The sequence below is a fragment of the Lissotriton helveticus genome, chromosome 11 (genome assembly GCF_964261635.1).
Source record: "Lissotriton helveticus chromosome 11, aLisHel1.1, whole genome shotgun sequence".
Taxonomy (NCBI): Eukaryota; Metazoa; Chordata; class Amphibia; order Caudata; family Salamandridae; genus Lissotriton; species Lissotriton helveticus.
The window spans coordinates 1,014,650,409-1,014,673,525 of NC_136072.1; the positions used below are offsets into that span (position 1 = coordinate 1,014,650,409).

General features: G+C 40.7%; 1 protein-coding gene across 2 annotated transcripts in view; it reads left to right on the plus strand.

Annotated features, from left to right (window-relative positions):
- Positions 1-556: 556 nt before the first annotated feature.
- The window catches only part of CMKLR1 (chemerin chemokine-like receptor 1), a 363,562-nt gene continuing 341,001 nt past the window's right edge, over positions 557-23,117 (plus strand). The window contains exon 1 of one of the 2 annotated variants that reach the window (XM_078667413.1): positions 557-713. The gene's annotated coding sequence lies outside the window, so the exon portion shown is untranslated. The remainder of the gene's footprint in view (positions 714-23,117) is intronic. The other variant, XM_078667414.1, reaches the window with a different exon arrangement.

Sequence of the window (23,117 nt, forward strand, 5' to 3'; positions counted from 1 at the left end):
TATCATGCTGGCAAAATAGTTTTACCAGCATGAGAGCAGCTTCTGGAATGGTGTAGGAGACTGAGCGCCTTGCATTGACTACTGGGAGTCGAGAGGAGAGAAGAGCACCAAGGGGACTGCCAGCATGTAAGTGCTTTCTTATTTTTTTCGTATTTTTTCTTCCCCTGCGTTGCCCCCTACTTCCACTTGTGCTGCGCCACCACTTTTGTTTCACACAGACCACCGCTGCTGTTAGCCTGATCTGAAAAATTGACAACTTTTTTATTTGTGCTATGCCCTTCACAAATTATTATTTGAGGGGAAGAGAATGCTCGCCTTTATTTGGTATTATTTTGCAATGTGAACGTTTTAGGTAATTTAACAAAACTGCAGTCTCAAGGCAATGATCATATTTTTGTACCTCCTTCTAAAGCTAGAAAATATTTTCGCAATATTTGGATGGTATAGAGCTGACACGTAAACTCTCAGTAGAGCAATCAAACAATCTGATGATGTTATGCGAAAAGCAGAAGCGTGAGCACAGTATTTTCATCTATTGGCAAACCACGAATGCCAACCCTATTTCCTATTCCAGAATAGCTATTTTACTTCTGTGAAAATGATGTCTGAGAAGGCTGCTCGTTTTTGTCAGCTCCGATAAGCACCAGAATTTGAAAGTCTTGAAGAATTTCAGCATTCCCCAGCGGCAACTGAGCTCCCTTCCAGTCAACCAGGTAACACAAATTTAAACAGCAAGGTCTATTTTAATTGTGATTATCTATGAAAATGTATTGTCTCTAGAGGAAAACCTGCTACTGTTCTGTAAACACAAACCTTACATTTTACGTAGTGTGCAAACACTTCAGGAATAAAGAAATTATATTCTTAATCATTTAAATAAAAAATAGCACTAGGAATAAATTAACTGATTTTTAACATGGCACTGTAAACCTCAGTTTTTGCAATTTGGTATAATTTTCTAAATCAAGTGTAATAAGTAACCAAATGAATGGTTCTGCACCCGTAAATCATGGCGAGATTTAAGGCTTATGTTTTAATTTTTGCATTTAAACTTTTACATTTCAACATCAAGCTCTTAAGTCACTGAGCTACCACAGCTGACACCTTTAGAACATTTCAACAATGGCAAACCCGAAGAGAGTCTTAAGGATGGTGACTAAAGTCTGTGAAATAATCTCTTATGCAGATATTGTTTTCGCATGCAATTAAGAATAATTTAGGCCTTATTTAGAATTTGATGGATGCAGATGAGCTGTCAGAGATCGGTGGTTCATCCGTCCTCCGCCATAAAACACAGCCCGCCGTAATTAGAATTTGGTGTTATGACAAATGAACCACTGACGTTTATCTGAAACATCTGCCTGCCCATTGTACCTTAGTCAAAGATTTCTCAGTTGAAAAACAAGTATTGCACTCCGAATATATAGAATCTGTTGTCTGCAAGCAGATACATTGAAAAATTACTCGACACCGGTTCTGGAGGAAAAAAAGTAAAAATAGCCAAATCGTTCACACACTGACTCAACAATCCATGGAAGATGTTCCTTCTGCTGAGAATGGAATGTATATGGGAGAGGTTGTGGACCGAATGGCTGTTACTTTGGAAAATCTGAGGTAAGGCTCAAACAAAAATGTTACTAAAAGGTACATGTTTTGCTGAAATATCAATATTGGCATAAAATAACTTTACACTTACCCGAACAATACATATACGATAAGGCAAAGTATAAACCACACGTATGTGAGCAACTGTGTCACATGTTTACCAATATTGCCAGTCAAATGTGAAATAAAAAATGTATTTTTAAAATTGTTTGGTTATGAGTAAAATCTAAAATCTTGACAAAATCTTAAACCGCACAAAACGTGCATGTAACTAAAAAAACACACTTACATAGCTCTAACCTCTCACGTTATGTCGCATCAAACATCAACAGCTTGCAGGTATTTGATGGCACTACACTGACATTTCCTCAATGCAACAGACTAGGAAGTAATATCTGGAAAGCCCTACATGGATTTACATTAAAATTAAATATGTAAACAATTAACTACAATGCTCCGGTCACCAACAATTAGGAGAGAATAAAATGTGCTGTGAATACATGGGAGGAAGTAATTGGAAGACATTGTACACTCGTTGGAGTATTTTTCTTTAACATTACTTAGGCACTGTGAAGTTGTTGATTTTTGTATATATGCCATAAGGTGCCCACCCTCTGACATCTAACTTCCTATTCTTTTAGCAATCCTGGATTTTTCAGTTCTAACTTAAAGAATTCTTGGTGTTGTGGACTTAATTTGTTTACATTGAACTAATTACATCCGCAAAAATGGAAATAGATTGGTAGGTAAAATTAATCTCAGGACTAGAGCCCTTTGACATCATTTAAAGTTTGGCAGCAGATCAGTTGGTCCACCATATCAGAGCTTATTTTACTCGGCTACCCCTTCAGGGGACATTCCTTCATAACGACATATGTACCTCTGCCTGCAGAGCAGTAGCGGCTCCTGGAGGGAGTGCTGCGTGTGGTGGGCCGGGGCAGGGGAGGGGCAGAGTGGTGGGGGGGTAGTGAACTCTGGCATTCGGCTGATCGGAGTTTGGCAAAGAAATAAATAAATGAAACAAATTAAATTGCGTGCACTGCAACACCAAATGCGATGCAGCGTGCGCAATTTAATTCATTTTATTTCTTGCTTTCTTTATCTAACTCCAATCAGCCGTATGGCAGAGTTTACTACGCCCCACCATGGCCCTCACCCGCCCCGCCCCACTGCCCTGCAGCATCCCTTCAGGAGCCGCTACTGCTGCAGAGCCTGGCTGAGATTTCTTTAATTATTATATGAAGGTGACATATCTGATATAATGCTCCCTATGTGAAGATCTTATTGCCATGGAGGATTTTGTTACATTTAGAAAATTTGGAGAATGGTGAGAGGAGAGACAACCTTTTGGTGGTCTCATCTGAGTAAACATTATGGGCTCTGTTAGGAAAAGTATTTTCAGTTGTAAATTTAAGTTTGTTTCTGAAAATACCACATTTAGACCTGCCAGGAATTCACCAAGGGGCTCGTGGTGTCCATAAATAAATTTACTACCACAGTCATGAATCCCATTCAAGGTGTTGGAAAGAGGCATTCCCCAGTTTGGTTTGACCTGGAAGTTTGGGAAAGCCAACACACATGTACATTTGTGAGCATAACCAAACTCGAGCCCACCATTGAAATAGTCAGAGATTTGCTCCAGCTAAAGACTAGAATAATTCCACTTCCAGGATAGCAAGGGAAAAAGATCATGCCCAGAGTTTCTTAGTAGTGTAGGGATGGAGATTTTTTGTTAGACCTGTCATCCCCGGTGTGGTTCTTCCTTACATTTTTTCCTTGAACCCTCCTGTTCTATTGACTTTGCTTTTACTGCAGCCATGGCCTTTGCAGGTAAGAGCGCTGGAGCGGTGGGGGGATTTTGGTGTATGATGACAAGGGAAAACTAAATAAATAAATAATTTTACTGGGTTTAGGACTCTGCACACTTAACCACTACACTCCAGTGCTAAAGTGATTATGCTCTCTCCTTTAAACATTTAAAATGGGCTTATATCCAGTTGGCATATTTAATTTACTAGTAAGTCCTTAGTAAAGTGGTATTACACGTACCTAGGGCCTATCAATTAAATGATTCTAATGGGTCTTCAGCACTTATTGTGCCACCCACTAAAGTTGCCCTTTAAACATGTTTCTGGCCCGCAAATTGCAGTCTGTGTGTGCAGTTTAAACTGCCATTTAGAGCTGGCAAGGCAAGCCTCGTGCCTGGTCCAAACCTTGTTTTTTAATTCATATAACATATCCCCAGGGTAGGCCTCAACTAGCCCATAGGGAAGGGTAGAATATATTTAAAAAGTTGATTATGTACTTTTATGTTTTACATGTCCTGGCAGTGAAAAATGCTTAAATTCATTTGTCACTACTGTGAGGCCTACCTCTCCCATGGGACAACATTATGTTACCTTATTACATTTAATAAGAGGTATCTTGCAAAAGGGACCAGGATTACGGCTTGATTTTGGTGTCTAAAGAATTGTAATTAAAAGCCCTCTTTAGTGGTAAAGTCGGATTTTTAATCACAATTCTGAAAATGCTACTTTTAGAAAGTTGCAAAAACAACAATTGATGGAGAGAATGCAAAACAATGTCATGCAGTCACCCCAGTACAGAGAGCTGGGCCTAAATTAAGCTTATTTTGCTCACCATGCCATTCAGTTTGAACCCAGCCATATGCAAATCAGTCTTTAGCCTGTGCCCAGTGGGAACAGTCCAGCTCGAACTGCCAGGCCAGGTCCTCCCTGGACTGGCAACAAGCATCCTAGGACCGGTTTCGGGGTTTCAACCCTCATCAGCCAGGATAGCTTGATTCCAGTGGCATGGAGAGCACGTCCATCAATTGTGTGTCTTTTACTTTTAGAAAGTTGGCATTTTCCTGTCCTATTCATTTTGTGCCTGCAACCTGATCCTGGGTCACAGGACTACATGTAGCTAGCAGTCATTCTTTGTGTATTGCTCTCAGACAGTGAGACAAAGGAAATATAGGTGTTAGCAGGATGGGCCACTCTGAGTTAACGAGAGGGAGGAGCTGTCACCTATCACACTTGCATATCACAAAGGCTCTGCATGAGCACTCTCACAGAGGGTTTGACACTGGTCTTTTGTAACTCCGGACAGGCTGGACCAGGGCAGGGAGGACAGATATGCCTGAAACCTCTGGGGAGAGGAAACCTCTAGAAGCTTCCTCTACTTTAAAGCAGGCACCAGGTATAAATATCAGACCTCAGACTCCAACTCTTCAATACACTTTTGGACCTGTGGCATTCTGCTGTACTGCGGCTTGGCTGTGCTGCCTTGCTGCCTTCTTGCCTGGGTAAGAAGTATTGGCCCTGCAACTCTAAACCCAAATGGATACCGACCGAGGCCAGGAGAACGGTCACCGATGTGCTCGTCACCAGCAAGCTCGACTACGGCAATGCAATGCACCGGCACCACCCAGAAACTCCAAAAGAAATTGCAGAGAATCCGGAATGCCCCGCCAGACTTATCCCGGACAGTCCCCGCTGCAGCCACATCTTCCATTACCTGAGAGTACTTCACTGGCTCACGATCAACAAAAGAATCACCTTCAAGTTCCTCACTCACACCTACAAAATCCTCCACAACACAGGACCTGCATACCTCAACCACCTCCTCTCCTTCTACACACCAACCAGACATCTCCTTTCCGCCCAAATGGCCCGGGCCACTATCCCATTGAGCCGCAAGACCTCGGCCAGTGGAAGATCCTTCTCCTACCTCGCTATGGAGACCTGGAACTCGCTACCTTTACATCTCAGACAATTACCTTCACGTCCTCCATTCAGGATGGCCCTCAAGACCTGGCTCTTTGGCTGAACTGCAGAAGCCCATCCCCAGCACCTTAAGACCCTAATGGGTGATTAGCAACACACTATAAGAACCCAGATTAATTGATTGATTGATTGATTGAACCCATGAGCCCAGAATGACTTGAGAGGCTAGTTAGCTGGCCTCCTGATCTAAAGTCTCAAGGACAAAAATGACTTTCAACAACCTTGAACCCAGTGTCTGAACTCTGCCTTCTGTGAGTACTGTCCTCCCAAGTGGTGCCAACTGGGAGATCTCTTCCCCAATTGTGGAGACTCAGTGTGCAGAATGTTAAATAGGTTTATAAATTCCCTGCTAGAAGTAACGTTACAGTCTTATTTGATGTTTTTACTGACTTCACTCCCTGCTTCAGGGTCAATCAACCAGTCAATCAGGGATTTGTAAAGCACACTACTCACCTGTGGGGGTCTCAAGGTGCTGTGGTTGGGATATGTAAGTCCACACTTCTGAGTCACTTTACTGTCGTTAATGCCGAATAGCCCAAAGCCGTACAATTATTGAAAAGTGTAAGAGTACTTTAGCTAGTTGGAATCTTTGTGAATAGGGCCCTCGATTTTGTTTTTAATTCCCCAGACCTAGAAGTGAAACATTTGTAAGAAATAAATAATTCAGATTTTGCAGTCTGGGTGCGGTCCTATTGACATTTAGTTGCATTTTCAGATAGGCCAGAAGAAAATGATATCTCACATGTGTTGTTAGAGAGTCAGTAAATCCTATTTGTTGGCAAGATGTTCTTGCACATTTTTTACTCTTGTCAATTTGGTTACTGTCGGAGATGGGTGAACTCTGGGATAGGACTGATCTAGGGGGAAATGACAATATATAGGAATACTAAATTACCATAGATGAATCCTCCAGGTCAATCATGAACTAAATTCCCTGCACTAAAAGTCCAGAACTGCAGGATAACATGCCGAAATCAGCGCAATAACAATGATTTCTGTATGTTATTATAGATTTCATTGTGAGGCTGAGGGTCAATTGGGAAGCATATACATCCTAAGGGCAATTCTGCAACTTGAAATCAGTCATACTATTGTGAAAACAGTAATACCATTGTGAAAACTACAGCACCATAGTTACAGCAGTATTTGTAACGGAGGTCTACATGGTACATGCATTATAAAAACAATGCATTTTAGTTGCAACATTAGGCATCTGGATTCACGTGATGATAGATGGGATAAGCAAGAAGCAGCTGGTAAACGAGGGTGTAAGCTCCACCAAGGGGTAAAAGCAACTCACCTAAATGGGCCAGTTAATGTTAGTGCATAAATCATGAAGAAATGTTTGTACCACTGGCAGCTCCTTAACAGCTACTGCAGAAACAGAATGCCTCTGCAAAGGTTTGCCGTTCTGTTGGCAGCTTTAATGTCTTCGTAGGTTTTTGCACATTACTTTAAAACGTTGCATTGTTTTCATCTGCAGCATCGTTATTAACTGAGCATGGATATTTAGTACAATTTTCAATAAAACTAGGGGGTGTTAGTCATGAGGTGTGTAGGGGAAATGAGGGGAGAGCATAACGAATAGATGCTGTAGCTGCAATAAAAATGTATCTATAAATTGCTACTCTGCTTATCAAATCTATGTGAACTGGCAAAAAACACTTTCAAAATCTTGCTAAAAATGTCTGTGCTGCATGTTTACTTCTAAAATTCCTAAAACATTTCCTTAGGAAAAAAGAACTCCTTAATTTTGAAAGGAAGGGTACATTTGTAACCCCAGGTAACGAGCACAACATTAGTAATATTTGAATAAGTTGCACATACAGTTTCCATATTATCAGGATTAGAAGTGTTGGTATCCAACCTGGTAATAGGAAGCAGGCGAAGAGGTCTGTACTACTGCCAAGACGTGTATATTAATAGGCGAGTAGAAGCCCTAACGCCAGTGAGTCCCTCGACAACATACACGTAAGTACCAATCTGCTGTCTGAGAGCCAGGTGGAGAATGGTGCCCCAGGCACCGATAGACTGTAGTGGTATGTGCAAGGGTTTTAAACAAAGCGAACAAGAAATATAATGTCATACGTTTTTCCAGAGACAGATTTTGGCAAACTGCAGGCCATAAACAAACAATCGTCCCCTTGATGTGAGTGCACTTCTCTAATCTCATATTTCTCACTGAAAACAAAATGTGCTGAAGTGGAAATGAGGCTGTCACCGCAAAAGTTGCCTCCTGGCTTCATTCCATAGGGGTGATATATATGTGTGCAGTTCAGTCGCTTAATGATAAGTGGCCGGAATGGGCAGGCTGGCAGCGTTTCCTGACATGGCCTCTTTTTCTTTGCTTTGAAGGGTGTTAATTGTAATGAGGTCAGTTCATTAACAAAAGTGCTATATTTATTTTGCCGTCTTGTCTCTTGAAACCTGCACCCGGCTGTCAGTTTCTCCATTAATATGCAAAGTGCAAATAAAAATCTTCGAAATGTGCATCTGGACGTGCCTGCTCAAGCACCACTCCAAGGCGCTTGTCAGTGAATCTCAACACTTCTCAGAAGTTTGGCCTCTTGCCTATTTATAAAAACTGCTTCTCATTTCCTGAGAGTGTTATTTATAGCTGCTTTTATCTTCATCGTGTGCACCGTTTTCATGTCAATTATGGGTATATTGACCATGATTTGCAAAAGCGATTGAAAAGCAAAAATCTGTAAGAAAGTGCATTTTAAAACCGGGTTAACTCACTTCCATTCACCGGCCGTCGGATCTAAACAGGGCAGACACAAGGGGGGACTATGTACCTATATTAGTGTCTCAGTGGGTCAGAGGATCAGGAAAACACTATTGAAAGATTCCTTTCAGATAATTGCATTAGATATTGCTCCGTCCTTGTCATTGTTAATTATTAATTTTTACAACAATCTCCCTGTAGACCAATTGGAGAAAGCCATGCTTAACTTACATCAAGCCCTGTGCACGATTAAAGAAACTTTGGGCGTCGAATGTGCAATTCTTCTTGCGGGAGATTTAAACTGCCACATCTGTTTAAACACAGTAAGAGATGGTTGTGACATCTATGATATATTTCCCTCAGACCCTGGTTTTCCCACCTTCAGTCATTTTATGCACACAAAGTCAGGTGACCTCTTTAACACCTTCGTTACCTCTTTTAATCTACATTTGGTAAACGAGCTCTTACAGACCCCATGCCTCACCAAACCAACCTTTCATGGCAGAGCAAGGAACACTAGCATAGACTTTTTATTATTTTCAAAAGCACATGCAGTGTTAATACAAGATTGGGACACACTCGATCATCCACACAGTGACCACTATCCTCTCTCTATGACCTTAGACTTACCGGGACCACCGCAGACCCGGAATTCACAAATAGATATTTATGAACAACCAATTATGCTGGGAGCCAAAAATGGCTACTGTCTCAAATGGGATAAAATCAACCCAAAAAACCTCCTAAAGAACTTAGTTAACAAAAGGAGGGAGGAGATTTATATTTGCCTTTCAAATAAGGACAACCCCGATGACATTTGTAATGCCTTCATCAAAATCCAGGGAACCTTGAAACAACTCATGTCGAGACAGTATAAAACTGGTATTATCGCTCAAAAGGGGTGGTTTGATTCAAAATGTACGAAGGCCCTGAATTCCCTAAAGAACTTGCTCCGCGTCTTACCTAAACCTCAATTAGAAATATGCCAGGCTAGAAATAAATATCGCATAGCCATAAAACAGAGAAAAAGGGAACTGAAACAGGAAGCTTGGCAAAAATTGGTGGAAACATCGCAGTTGGCCGACATGGCAGCGTTTTGGAGACTTATTAATTCCCCCCTGCCATGGGTAAAAATGCCCGAGAGGATTTTGGACATGGCAATAAATGGAGAGAGGTGGGCGGCGCATTTCCAGAAGCTCTACTCCAAACCTGTATGTTCAAAAAACCACAACCCGGATTTATTGACTATAAACCCAGCCCGGGATAGTCCATGCCAAATCCTTTTTTCACTTGAGGAGGTGGAATCAGCTATCAAAGAAAGCCCACCCGGGAAGGCCCCGGGACCAGATGCAATCCCAGCGGATGTGTATAAGGCAGAGATGGAATTTTGGGCCCCATTACTGACCTCTGTCCTTAACTCCATAAACCATACAAAGCTCCTGCCAACTTGGGGAGAGGCCATATTAATACCAATTTTCAAAAAAGGAGATAGACACCTGCCATCGTGCTATAGGCCTATATCCCTCCTCGATACCCTGATGAAAATTGTTGGACGCATAATCCTGAAAAGACTAACCATCTGGATAGAGGAGAAAGACATACTCTCGAAATTACAATACGGTTTTCGGTGTGGCAGAGGTACAATTGAACAGGTCCTCAATTTACATCTAATCCAGTCAAAATACATCGACACCAAAAGGCACAGTCTCTATATAACATATATAGATCTCACTTCAGCTTTTGACTGTGTCCAGCATGACCAACTATGGGACATTTTAAACCGTATCGGGATGGATCCATCAATCCTTCTTTTCATTAGGGCCTTGTATCGTGAAGCAGGAGCCAGAGTGAGATATGGACTGAAGGGAGAGTGCTCGCCACGTTTTAACATCAATAGAGGGGTTAGACAGGGGTGCATCCTGGCCCCCCTGCTTTTCTCCCTTTATATAAATGCGATTGGCGAGCATCTGAAAACAGTCGAGTGCGACTTCTCAAAAATAGGAGGTGAATCGATCCCAATCCTGCTTTACGCAGATGACGCTGCGATTCTATCCCAGACCAGAATGGGCCTACAAAAAGCAGTATCAGCTTTTACGACTTTCATGAATGACAGGGGCCTTAAAGTGAACATTGCAAAATCGTACACCATGCTATGTAACAAAAGTTTAAAAAAAAACCCATGCCCCATCTTCATTAATGAACAAAAACTGGAGACAGTGGAGGCATTTACATATTTGGGAATTTGTTTACATAGAAAGCTATCCTGGAAAGCGGCAATAGAGAAGAGGAAACTCGCTTTCACGAGAGCGATTGGAGGTCTCCGGGACTTTGCAGGAAAGATAGGGGGCAGACCGGTTAAACAATTATTAATTGTATACAAAGCAAAATGCATATCTACTGCTACCTACGGGGCTGGTCTCTGGGGCATAGACAAAAATATTTCACAGATACAAATTCTGGAAAACCAATTTTTAAGGTATCTTCTCGCCGCCCCAAAGGCAACCTCTGTATATAAAATGCATATCGAATTGGACCTCCCATATATAACAGATACCATCAAAACTGAACCTCTCCTGCTTTGGCACAAAATTTGGACCACCCCGGAGACGGCTTTTAATAGAGAGGTGCTACAAGACCTTCTTAACTTGGAAGGGGCTAAATACTTTAATCAATCATACTGGCTGATCTATGTGAGAAATTTCTTCTTTGAAATTGGGCACCAAGAATGGTATACAGATCCTTCGTCACTAGAAAACATCTCGCGAAAAGATCTGAGAAAGAATTTAATGGCCCATCTGGAAACAGTCAGATGGAACAAACAGAAACTTTCTGACACCATCCGGGCATACCAAAGGGTGACACCTCGCAAGGGGCTCCAACCATATTTATCATTAGCTTTTCCGTGCTACACAAGGATGTTACTCACCAGATTTAGAATGGGCTCTTTTTATCGATATGTAACTTTCCCAAATTGCAATGACTGGTCACGGATCACCCCTCTTTGTCCCTGTGATACTATTTCAAAACAATCTAATATTCACACCATCCTCTTTTGTAAGTTTTATCAGTTTCTGAGAAAACCCCTATTATTACCGTTACTAAAGAGATGGAATATCAGGACATGTAAAATGGCTTTTGAGCGGTTACAGGAACTGGAAGATAAGGAGGTGATAACCAAAATGGAACAGTTTTTAAAACTAGTGATAAAATGTAGGAAAACTTTAGATTGAATGTGGATTTGGTGATTACTTCTATGTGTTTTTACCTGGTTTTAAAGGCACGTCTTTTAAATTTTTAATGAGATTTTAGTATGCAATTTTTAAATTGAAATATACTTGATCATTTGTAATATAAATGCATTTATCCTTTTGCTTTTTTAACTATGTATATGAAGGTATGCTTATATGATATTTGTCTAAATATCGAATAAAGCTTATTTTGAACCTTTGAACCACTTGTGACGTATACTGCATCTCTGTCCAAGCAGGGGCTTTAAGGACCTCTTTCACCTGCCAGACTCAGGAAAGATGTTTCACTGGAGCAAGTGGAACATTCTCAAGGGAACCTGATCTGATTGCACCCTTTTTATGTTACACAAAGCAGAGGCAGTCCGCCATCTTGGAGTTGTAACAGTAGAGCGACAAGCGAATTCATCGAGCCTATCTGTACTGAGATGCACAGTGCTTTTTTTTCTACCACCATATTGTAGTGGCCCCAATACCATACAGCTGGTTACTTATTCTTTGTGGGTGCTAACTGGCCACTGATATAACATAGCATATAAATACCTTCCAATCTGGCATATCACCTGAAACAATGCACGCATTTTAAACCTTCCAGGCAAAGCAGAATTTTGCCATTCAAAAGTTCGATATGCTTAGTACTTTTCTTTTAATTAGAACACCACTTGTTGTAGTTCTACAAGGCTGTTGCCTTATTTCTCGTTGAGACAATACAGGTCACTTGCAGCCAGTTGCATTCCCCATAAAAGTGTCTCAGCTTTTTAAGATTCTTACTGTCAACTTCAAATAATGAATTCTACGATTATATTTTTATAGGCTCCCAAATGCTTGTGTTAACAATCTGAAATCTTACTCGGTTAATAGCTAATACTTAAACCACATCTGCTTTGACTCATTGCAATTTTTTTACAGACTTTATCACATATCTCCTCTTTTAAATAATCTAAGGGTGCCCTGAATATTATTCAACCAATCAGTTTTATACATGTTAACAAGAATCTCAACCATACAAGCTTTACTGTGTAATTATTAATTAATCCTTAGACCTCAAAGTCTGACACTTCATTTCAGAAGTAGTCAAGAGAGATTCAGAAACATTAATATTCATCAGCTTCGATCCCGACATCTCCTTGTTATATGTTGCTGTTAAACTAATTGTGGCCAATTTAATTTGAAAGGTGCCATGTCCTTGCAACTGGACTGTGATAGGTGATACCTTTTAAAATATGGTTTGTTTTCTGCAATGTCTCTGATTGAACATCTAAAGTATGAACGGTTTGCACATTTAAAAAGTGAACACATGCCAGTTTTTAGTACACATTGCGTGGATCTGTATGCCATGTAGTTATTAAAGTGAGCATGTCACCAACCAACTCATTTGCTTTGTCAATTCGAGTGTCGCTTGTTCTCGTGAGAATTCCAGTTGACCAGTCGAACATTGTTGCTGCTAGCTAGACATACTTTCTTGCTTACTCGATTTTGAACTTATAATAAACAGCTACTACTCAAAAATATTGAGTTGGCGTCGATTGCATTTTGTAGCAATTTGATTTTCACACTGGGGAATGGATGGAGCCTCATTTGTGTAGGGTTCTGAACCCCCCAACATAGATTCAATTCAACGCGAACATGGTGCACTTTCTGGTGCCTTTCCCAAATTGCGGATCTTGAGTAGATGATCTTATTAAATGCCTTTGTTGCAAATATTCTGTAAGAAGCACTTTGTATTCTAAGGAGGGCTAAGCAAGCATTAAGTGCTTTGCAAAAACTCTCTTCTGATAAAATATGTGTGAATTTCATGAATTTAATTTTAAGAGCTATATGGCTAAGGCAGCACTATGTTTCTCTAGAATTAAAATGCTCATCCGATGTATGTCAATGTATGTTTTTCAATGTCTCTTTTTAGACACATTTTTGTTTTTAATGATTTTACTAATACATGTTGGATGTATTGGTTATTCCTTTTTTACCTGTATTGTATTTGTCTTATCTATTGCTGTTGGAAATAATGATTTCACTTTTATGGCTGCTATTGTAAGCCGAATAAAGTTATTTGGACTGACTGACTGGTTATTGATATCTAATTGTAGCTTTTGGGTCCAGTTGATATTTTTAATTCAACATGATATTTTACTGATGGGTATATACAGCTCAGCTTTAAAAATCTGTATAGCACCATTTTTCCCAGTAACAGCTTCCCAGGTCGCACTCCCATTTGGTCTTCAACCTCAATAGAGGAGGGGTTCAATAACTGTACAGTTTGGCTATCAGTCAACCCTCCGCCAATCAGTAAATGCATTTCCGCTAGAATTATGATTTTGGTGCTCTGCTTGGTAATCCTTCTGAGGGTCTTCTATTAGCCCCCACAATTGGACTGTAAAACTAGAAACTGCAGTGTATGCACTCCATATAGCTCCTGCACTTTCTCGAATATTAAGAACCTTTCTTCAGTGTATAAATCCCCCTGTGCCTAAAATATTCCCTGAAATCACTGTCTTATACCAACCCGCTGTTGAAAAGTCATAAAGTTTGGGAAGTTTCACAATACAGCCTCTTTTGTAATTGGAGTGTCTCCATTGGTTCTTCACACCACGGTTGGACTGGGACAGAAAATACGCTTGGGGAACCAAAATAAAAGTGGCCTCCATAAGTGAATTTAAAACCTAAAAAAGTAGCAAATTTTTGCAAATTGAGGCAGATTTTAACTTGTAAAGATACTGGGTATAAGGGTTTTGCCAGGTATAGAAAAATGCATGGATTTGAGCATGATGTAGGCAATGCTTGTGTTATTATGATACAAATTAACTGTAAAAAACATAAAACTCACCCAATGACGGGCAACAACCAGTCCTATACACTGAAATGTCAAACAAGCCCATTAGGCACTGCCTGATTGTCCTATTGGCCAGTCCAACACAGCTTCACACAGCCCCTTCCAGACCAGTGACAATAATATCAAAAAGTTCTTATAAAGTGTGACTTGTCATCCCAGGGGTGCTGGAGCTCTTCTGCTCTTGATCGAAGAGCCAGTCTTGAGCCTCCTCATCTGGGAGGGATGAGCAGGTGCACAGGTAGAGGGAGGTCGTTCCAGGACTTGGCAGCGATGTAGGAGATGGAACAACCTGAGCAGCAGCTGTGAAGTATGTGTGAGATTTTGGCCTGGGTGAAGGAGGTGGAGTGGAGCCCTCTGGTGGGCTGGTGGAACGTCAGGCGGTAGTTGAGGTATGCAGGTTCAATGTTGTCCAACTAGAACTGCCAGGCCAGGTCCTCACTCCTGGACTGGAAACAAGCACCCAGTTTCCGGGTATCCCCCCTCATCAGCCAGGATAGCTTGAATCTAGTGGCATGGCTAGTACGGGACCCACATCTGGGCATACCCGTCACACAGGGGTTGACAAACACAAAAATAATAATTGATGGATGGTTAGCTGAACAATGTCAAACAGTCACCCCCAGTGAGAGCTCTGGGCCTAAATCTATCTTTTTTGCGCACCATGCCCTTCCAGTTTTTTATACTAATTGTGTTGCCCTAAGTGGGATGGGTCTGTCCAGACGTGGGTCCCATGCACACTGTGTCATAGGAACCAAGCTGTACCCGACTGATGAGCAAATAACTAGGGCAAAACCGATCATGGGTTGCTTGTGTTCCAGTTCAGGGAGTGCCTGGCTTATCAGTTTGGGCTGGACTGTTCCAATTGGAGCATGGTGAAGATTGATTAGCATATAGTTGGGTCCAAACTGAGTTGGCACGGTGTTCAAAATAATGATAGATTGAGATGCGACCCTGAGTTATTACAGGTGGCGCAGATTAATTCAAGCATTCTATCCATCTCTGTTCTGTATGCTAACTGTACATATGTAAAAGCATTTTTTACGACGGAAGCGTGCTGATTCTACAAATCGGGACGTTTCCTACCACAAAAAAGATTTTGCCCATATGACTCTTGGTCATTATTTCTTAGTCGTGGCATGAAACAATTCTAGCACTCTAGCACGGTGGTTCATGGGGTGGACTGCTGGATTCCTTGACAGTATTGCAGAAGTGTAATTAATATGCAATATTAAACCAACCATGCAGAAATACATGCAGCACTCCTTTCGAGGCGCATTAAGGACAAGTTTTATTTTAATAGCTCACAGGTACACATTTTACAAAAATCTAAAGGATAAATTGTCAGGTTGACCGCCGCAGTAATGTGACTTGTAGATTGACATAGATTCCTAAAGCAGGCACACTCGTGTCAAGATTTGTGACTTGATTAAACTTTTCAATCCCTGCAAGTGATGCAGAGCCAGCAATTAAGAACTCCCTTCCAGTAAAACTGAGATATGCAAAATCTTTACTCCGATTTTGTAGAAAACTCAAAACTTATTTTCTCAAGATTTATCTGGAGTACCTATACTGCATGCACCAGCTGTTTGCTAATCCATGCTCAATGGACGCAAATTTCTCTCTCCTGTTGACCTCCATTCTCTTCCACTCTACACTAATCCTGCTCTACTCTCATGTAGACAGTCCCCTTATCCCCTTGTAACTTCTACTCTTCTTCTGCACTTGTTTGTTTTCTCTTGCCTCTACTTCTGGGTTTGTCTAGAATCGAAAGTTTAGCATATTTATGAGCATTGGATATGGATACACTCTTCACATTAGGTTGCTCTTCTTTCTTGTATATGTGCCATTCATTTCCTTTAAGTCTTCTATTGTGTGTCACTTATGATATGATCAGTTTGTAATATGGTTGCTCTCTGCCCTTCAGTTTGCGCTCAGTGCTTGTAATGATGCCATTAATTTCCATCCAGTCTCCTTTCACTTTTCCCTCTTTACTCTGTCCTCTTCCCCTCATGCTCTCACTTATTACGTTTCTCCCTCCTTAATACTTTTTACAGCCCTCCTCGCTTCTCTCGATCTATTTCTTTCCTCCTCCAGCCCCTTAGGTTTCTCTTTGCTCATTCTTCTTTTTTCTGATGTTCCTTGCATTAATATCATATTAATTATAAGATGTATGAATATTGTGACCTGGATGTTTTTGTTTCCTATTACAGCGCCATAGACCTTTGTTGATCGGATGAACAGTACACTGACACCTTGTGTTGAGTGGGCTTTATAACATTTTTACAAATTACAAATAAATGATAACTACTGTGAGTCACAGAGACTAAACCACTTTTGCTTAATCCAAGTGCAACATTGTGCGAAGTGCGAGACGAAGGCTGTGATCGTAGGATATCCTACTTTTCATTGATCTGTGAAATAGTACTATATATTTACCGGAGAGTGTATCATTGATAAATAAGCCCCAGTGCAGTGGACAGTAGCTCAGGAGGTTCTGTTTATAAAGGAAACACGACATCCTTACTTTTTAAGCCGGGAAAGTATGTAATGCTTCACTAACCTCATGAAAACACATAAAGTAAATATACTTACATAGAGGGTCCTAGAGGGCCTTTGTCATTCACATTATGCTTCCTACCACCACAGTATACACCATAAGGCAATGAATCAGCCCACTTTAGTGACCGGGGGGGGGGGGTTATTTACAAGCCACTTGTGTCACGTTTGCGTCATTTTAAACATGGGAAAAGAGACGTACGGTTGGCGCAAGAGGCTTGTAAATAAGCCCCTGGGTGCCTTTCACTCTGACTAACTTTTATTTTGCCTGAACACATGTGCACATTTATCTTAAAGGAAGTGCAGTGCTGGTTGGCAAATACTTTAATTTGCCAATGATTTTTAGTAATGCTTGTGGGGTTCATTTATAAGCGCCTTCCGCCACTTTTGCATCATTTCTAACATGGGAAAAGTGACGTACGGTGGTGCAAGGGGCTTGTAAATAAACCCCTTTGTGTTTAAACAATATGATCAGGTTACAGTCTTTCAAAGTCGATAGTAGGTAATCTTTGATTTTCCTCTGATATGCACTAAACGTAACCTATTTGCGCTTGATCTAAGGATTCCTGACTGCTGGGAAGCACCCATATTCTTGTATTAAAATGCAACAGTTAACTGTATTAAATTAAAATGTTTATTGTAAGATTAGGATGAAATGTTTTCTTCCCTTTTTAGGGCATATGCTGGCAATAAAAAAATAAAATAACTGTACGAAAGTGAATTATTATTTGGGGTGGACAAGTGTTCACCTCAAAGAATAAGGCCACCATCTGCTAGCTGTCACACAAAACTTAATGAAATAAAACTGTACTCAGTCACTGTTTACCATGGTATGAAGCAGTCAGGCTTAAATTAGAGCCAATGAGTTAAGTATTTAAGGAGTACATACAGTAGAAAAAGTCACATAAAAAGAAAATCAACAATATTATGAGCAAAATAAGACCAAAACGACAAAAATCCAAAAAGTGGAAGTGAAGAAATGAATCCTAAAATGTTAAAGTAAAATAGTGCCAAAAAGCACAAAGTGCCAATGATAGTCTGTGTTAGCGGTAGGCTCATTATAAGGTTGACTGCAACGGTGGTATATATCAAGTGGATTCGTTCTGGTGAGAAAAAAGACTCTTTCCCACTTCAGAAAGGGACATTATCACCTTTTTAAAGTGAAGCATTGACATTACTTCTAAGTAATAACACAGGAAGAGACATTGTCACTTTTTGAGAAGACAGATCCTCCCTGAGCGGAACACTGCTCAAATTGCAGTAACCACTGTGAAACTGAAGGCCAGATACTTGAAGCAAGTTGGTCCTCCTGGAACTCTGGAGATTTAGAGCTTTGTATTATATTTTTAAGTCCCAAAGCAGAATGTGACTTGGGGCCAGATGCATGAAGCTCAATTGGGTTCGCCAACAGTGAAATTTCGGCGTTTGCGAACTCATTTGAGCAAAATGGTATGTATGTAGCAAATTTCAGTGCAAAATAAGGAATCGCAAATTTGCGATTCCTTATTTTGCGATTGCATTTATGGAATCGCAAAATTTGCGATTCATTAAATTCAATGTATGATGCAAAACATGTTTGCTAATTGTCCCTAAGGAATCGCAAATTACCACCAACTTCAAGTTGGGGGTAATTTGCGAATTTCTTGAAAAATGCCAATTTTTGCATTTTTCGAAGTGCCATGTGATGCACATACATGCCCTTAGGGCATGTATGTGCACCACATGTGCACCGATGCTTATTTGAGGGGTGCAACAGGGTGTCCTTTGGACACCCCTGCACCCTTGAAATTATTCTCAATTTGCGATTAGTAAATTGCGAATCGCAAATTGCGAATAATTTTACATTCATTCCTATGGGCCTCCTGTCCCATAGAAATGAATAGGAAGTTATTTCTTAATTGCGATTAGCAATTTGCTAATCGCAATTAAGGAATTTTAAGAAATCGCTAAAAAATAGCGAATTTCTACATACATACCATTTTGCAACTCTCAAATAGCGATTCCTTAAAAATCGCTATTTGAGAATCGCAAAAGTGTATCTTGATACATCTGGCCCTAAGTCATTTATTTTGGCACAGCTGGGAGCATTGAGCATGGCAAAGCTAAAATTTAGTGAGACACGGTGGAACTGCTGGTTCGATGCTTTTTTCTGCCGTCCATTGAGGATCTGGAGGAAGAGTTTTCAAAAGTTTACAGACTTTCTTCTGGTACCCAATCAACCACAGAAGTAACTTCTAAGACCATAAATACCTCATGGGGGCAATTAGAGATCCTCAGAGCATCAGTCAAAGGCCAACCGCAAAGTCCGGTCCCAGTCCAGTTGCTCTTAATCAGGTGGGCATTCCAGGAAAAAGCCTCTTACAGCCTGTTGTGCCCCCATAGCCACAGAGGTCAGCCAACTGACCCTCGGAGTCCATTTCTTTGCCTTGAATACAAGAAGGAGCAGGTCTAGAACTTCAAGACTCCTCTCAGGTCACAGAAAGCCAGGCCAGTCCTTTTCTGAGAATGGCTGAAAGGTTTCACCAGTCTGTAGGTGTGTGGCACCCTAAGACACTCCTAGTCTCTCTATGACCAATGAAGTAAAGGTTCCTAGGTCCTGGCTATCTACTTTTTTAGCGGTTGATCCTGTATGCCATGCCTAAAACATAATGACCAAGGCCCATATGTACAAAATGCCACGTGGCAGGGTAATGCAAATATGGCTGAAGTCTATAGCCACACTAAGCTTGGGCTCTGAGAACTGACAGTGTGCATGCAAATGTACTAAAGAAATCACAAGTATCTCCCCCATCTAACACTATAATCCAGTTTGAAGACGGTCCTCGATAGGAGACAGATGTTTGGTAGGACAAAAACAGGGTACTTTAGCAACCAGACAGGGAATACACAAGAACTGTGTTCTGGTCCGGTTTGATTCCTTTCAGAGGTGCAAATATTTTACAAGTGCAGACCTGTCAAGCAGGATCAGACACTATTGTGCCAGCCAACAAGTGCCCCCAGATCCACTGTGGATAGTCTACCTAGCTCAGAGGAGTCACCCCTGGTCATTCAGGATAACCTTTCAATCAAACTGATCCATTATTTAGCTCCTGGGAAGAAGTTCACACCTAAGTCACAACTCATTCAGACCACGTACAGACCTCATTCAGAGGCTAAAGCTAATTAGTCTCTTGAAAGGTCAGGTTACTTTTCTTTAATATTTATTAAAAATCTGACTTCAACGTTAAATTGGATTTTTAATATTTATTAGAAATAGTGATTTCATTATTTTTCTACCAGGTACAATTCCCGAAATAGCAGTAGGACTATTTTAATCCGCACTCTGGTTTTATAGATAGAACAGCTGGAGCTGCCACAGTGAAAATAGATTTTGGGTCCTTCTCACTCTAGGGAAGTGGTAACATTACTTTTCGATCTGTTCAACTTTTACATATCATGCACTCTCAGTCTTGCTTGGTATCTTGTGAAGAGGCAGGTGCCCCCAAGCATGCGCCAGGATATTTTTCACCAGTGTCAAAAACCAGGTATGAAAAGCTGGGCCTCCTAGTTTTGGCTGTTTTTCAAGGTGTTATAATGAGGCCACTTCAACTTAATGACTACCCATCAGTTAGTTGCTGTAGACTGTTTTTCTTGAAGAGACAGATACAATAAGAGTTGAAGGGTTACACTTCTTACAGCACAACTATCGAAGTGTAGAGGCCCTCCAGGGTCACGAGGCTCTAAACATTTAGGGGGCTATTTATTCATGTATTTTGCATGGGCAAAGAACTACATTTATTTCTTCACCATTAAAAAGGCCCGTGGACACAGTGCAAAACTGAACACTGACATACAACTCCTAACAAATCTAAGCACAGATTTACTAACATTTTGCGTCGTGGGTGTGCAACTTTTTCACTCAGACATGACGTAAAATGTATTTTGGAATTTACAAAGCCACGCAAATTCCAATTTGCACTGCCGTCCCTTACTTTGCATCAGGGAGGTGTTACCTGGTTGGAGCACAGACGTTCCCGTGCATCCACCCACGTATTTTTACTCAAACTCAGATTTACTATAGTTTGTAAACCTGGGTTTGCACCAACATGGTGCACTTACCCAAAGCTGGCGTAAATAGGAGAAATAACTTTATTTCTCCTTACTGCTTCATCTTTGTATGTTTGCTGCATTCTGCAACACACATTCAAAGAGGAATACGCCTCTAAGAAGAGTGTTTGTGCAGGAAGGTACCACTTTCTGCACAAAACAAATTGTGAGCACAACACAGGCACCCTTGGGTCGTGGCACAAAGGTGTCTCTGGTGGCGTTTGGCTGCCTGAAGTGTGCCGATGCTAGGAAATAGGAGACGTATGCCATATGTCAGCAAAGATGGTGCATTTCTGCCCTCTTCCTTTCACATGACACAGCACAGCAAGTTCCATTGCTGCATTTTGTAAAAGTTTATTAAGTCTGGATCCCTAGTCCTTGCTTTGAGAGGCTGCAAGGTTTTTGTTTCCCTGAGATGTTTCACATTATAAAGGACAAACAAAAAGAAGAGGGATAGAAGGAGGAAGATGTAATATATGTTTGATAAACAGGTTGAACTAAGAGCAATTATCTTCTTCTTTTTAAAACGCATTTTGTGCTGATAAGCTCATTAAGCATATTTTATAAATGACTTCATAACAGTTACTGCGTATGCTCTTTGTATGTGTTGTTTCTACAAATTAATACAATACACGTCGCCATTTTAACTCTTCCTGGCAGGCAGTAACTTTGGTTTATTGAGCTATATAGTTTTTTTAGTATGGTGAAAAATCATATGCAGTTATATATGGTCGCAATTAAACAAAATTACTGTTATCACTACTCCCACCAATCAAACTAATAGCAGTTTTAAGGAACACTTTATATCCAATGGGCCATTTCCAGCATACCCGTTTATTAAATGACTTAAGAACATCAATTTGAGGAAGCAGAATAGCAAACTAAGGCAGAATGTAGTTATACAGAGAACATAGAAGAAGGTCGAAAGAAGGGTATCTTTTCTAACATATGCATTAATGTGATCAAGGGCACCAAAGTCACACGAAATAACTTTTTTTTTAAATTGTAAATCCGCCAAACAGTAGCAAGAGCATAAAAGAAATTAAAGAAACGAAGAGTTTATTTATCAAAGAATATAGTAAGTTATACTTCTAATTTTCCAGACGTTCATCTGTGGTTTGACCCCTTTACATAGGCAATAAATGCAATAAAATAAATTAGGCCAGACTCACAAATGTCTAATTGCAAGTCATATTTGGGACTACCGAAAGTTATGGATGTCATTTTGGAGATGCAGCGGTCCCAGTTGTGCCCCTGACTTGCTCTTTCGACCCCTGGCATTGCCTTTGTGACTCCTGAACTCATCCTTATGAACATTGTTTGGGGCTCCACTTTCCTTGCTTTCTTGTAAATGTTTTATTGCACTAATAGTGAATAATATGTTATAACCAATTAATGTAATAAAGAATGGAGTATAATTAGCTAAATTATATACCTCACTGGCAGAAGAGGTAAGTAAAAATACTTTTAAATGTATGTTGTTTGTGTGCTTGCCAGTGAGAGTGTGTTTATGTGTGAATGTGTGGGTATGTGTAGTGTGTGATGTCGCTTCCACCACCCCTGGGATTTTGGTGTTCATGCTGAGACTTGACTCAAGCATAGTGAGTACGGCCAATTGTTGTCCCCAGTAAAGGGGAATAAATGACATTTAGAACACTTTTGTCCATTGTTAGAAATGGGGGTCTCTAGTTGGCAGGGGTAGGTACCTTTGTCCAAATCGGGACCCTTGCTTCCAGTCAGGGTAAGGGCGATACACACTTTATATAACCCCTGCTCACCCCCTGAGTAGCATGGCACGAGCAGACAGGCTTATCCTAAAGGCAATGTGTAAAGTATTTGCACTCAAAGCACACAGTAATACAGTGATAACACCACAAATGGACACCTCACCAGTTTAGAAAAAAATGTATCTTTATCTAAATCCAACAAGACCAAAATGACAAAAATCCAACTTACATGTACTAAGAATATGACTTTTCAAAGGTTTCAAGCAACTGGGTCCATAGAAAACTATAGATGACTGATTTCTCACAAAGTACCTGTAGATGCGTCAAAATTCACAAGGCCAAATAGCCGCAGAGATGGGGGCCTCGAGAAACAAAGAGATACGTCAGTTCCTGAGACCTTAGGGAGGCAATTCAACAGTTCTGCTGCACGCAGGAGAAGTTGTATGTCAGACCCGGTCTGTAGGGAGAAGTGATGCATCAACTCCAAGATGGTTCCGGTCTGCGGGTGATGCATCTGGAAAGCTTACCGCACAGATGCAATGCGTGGAAATC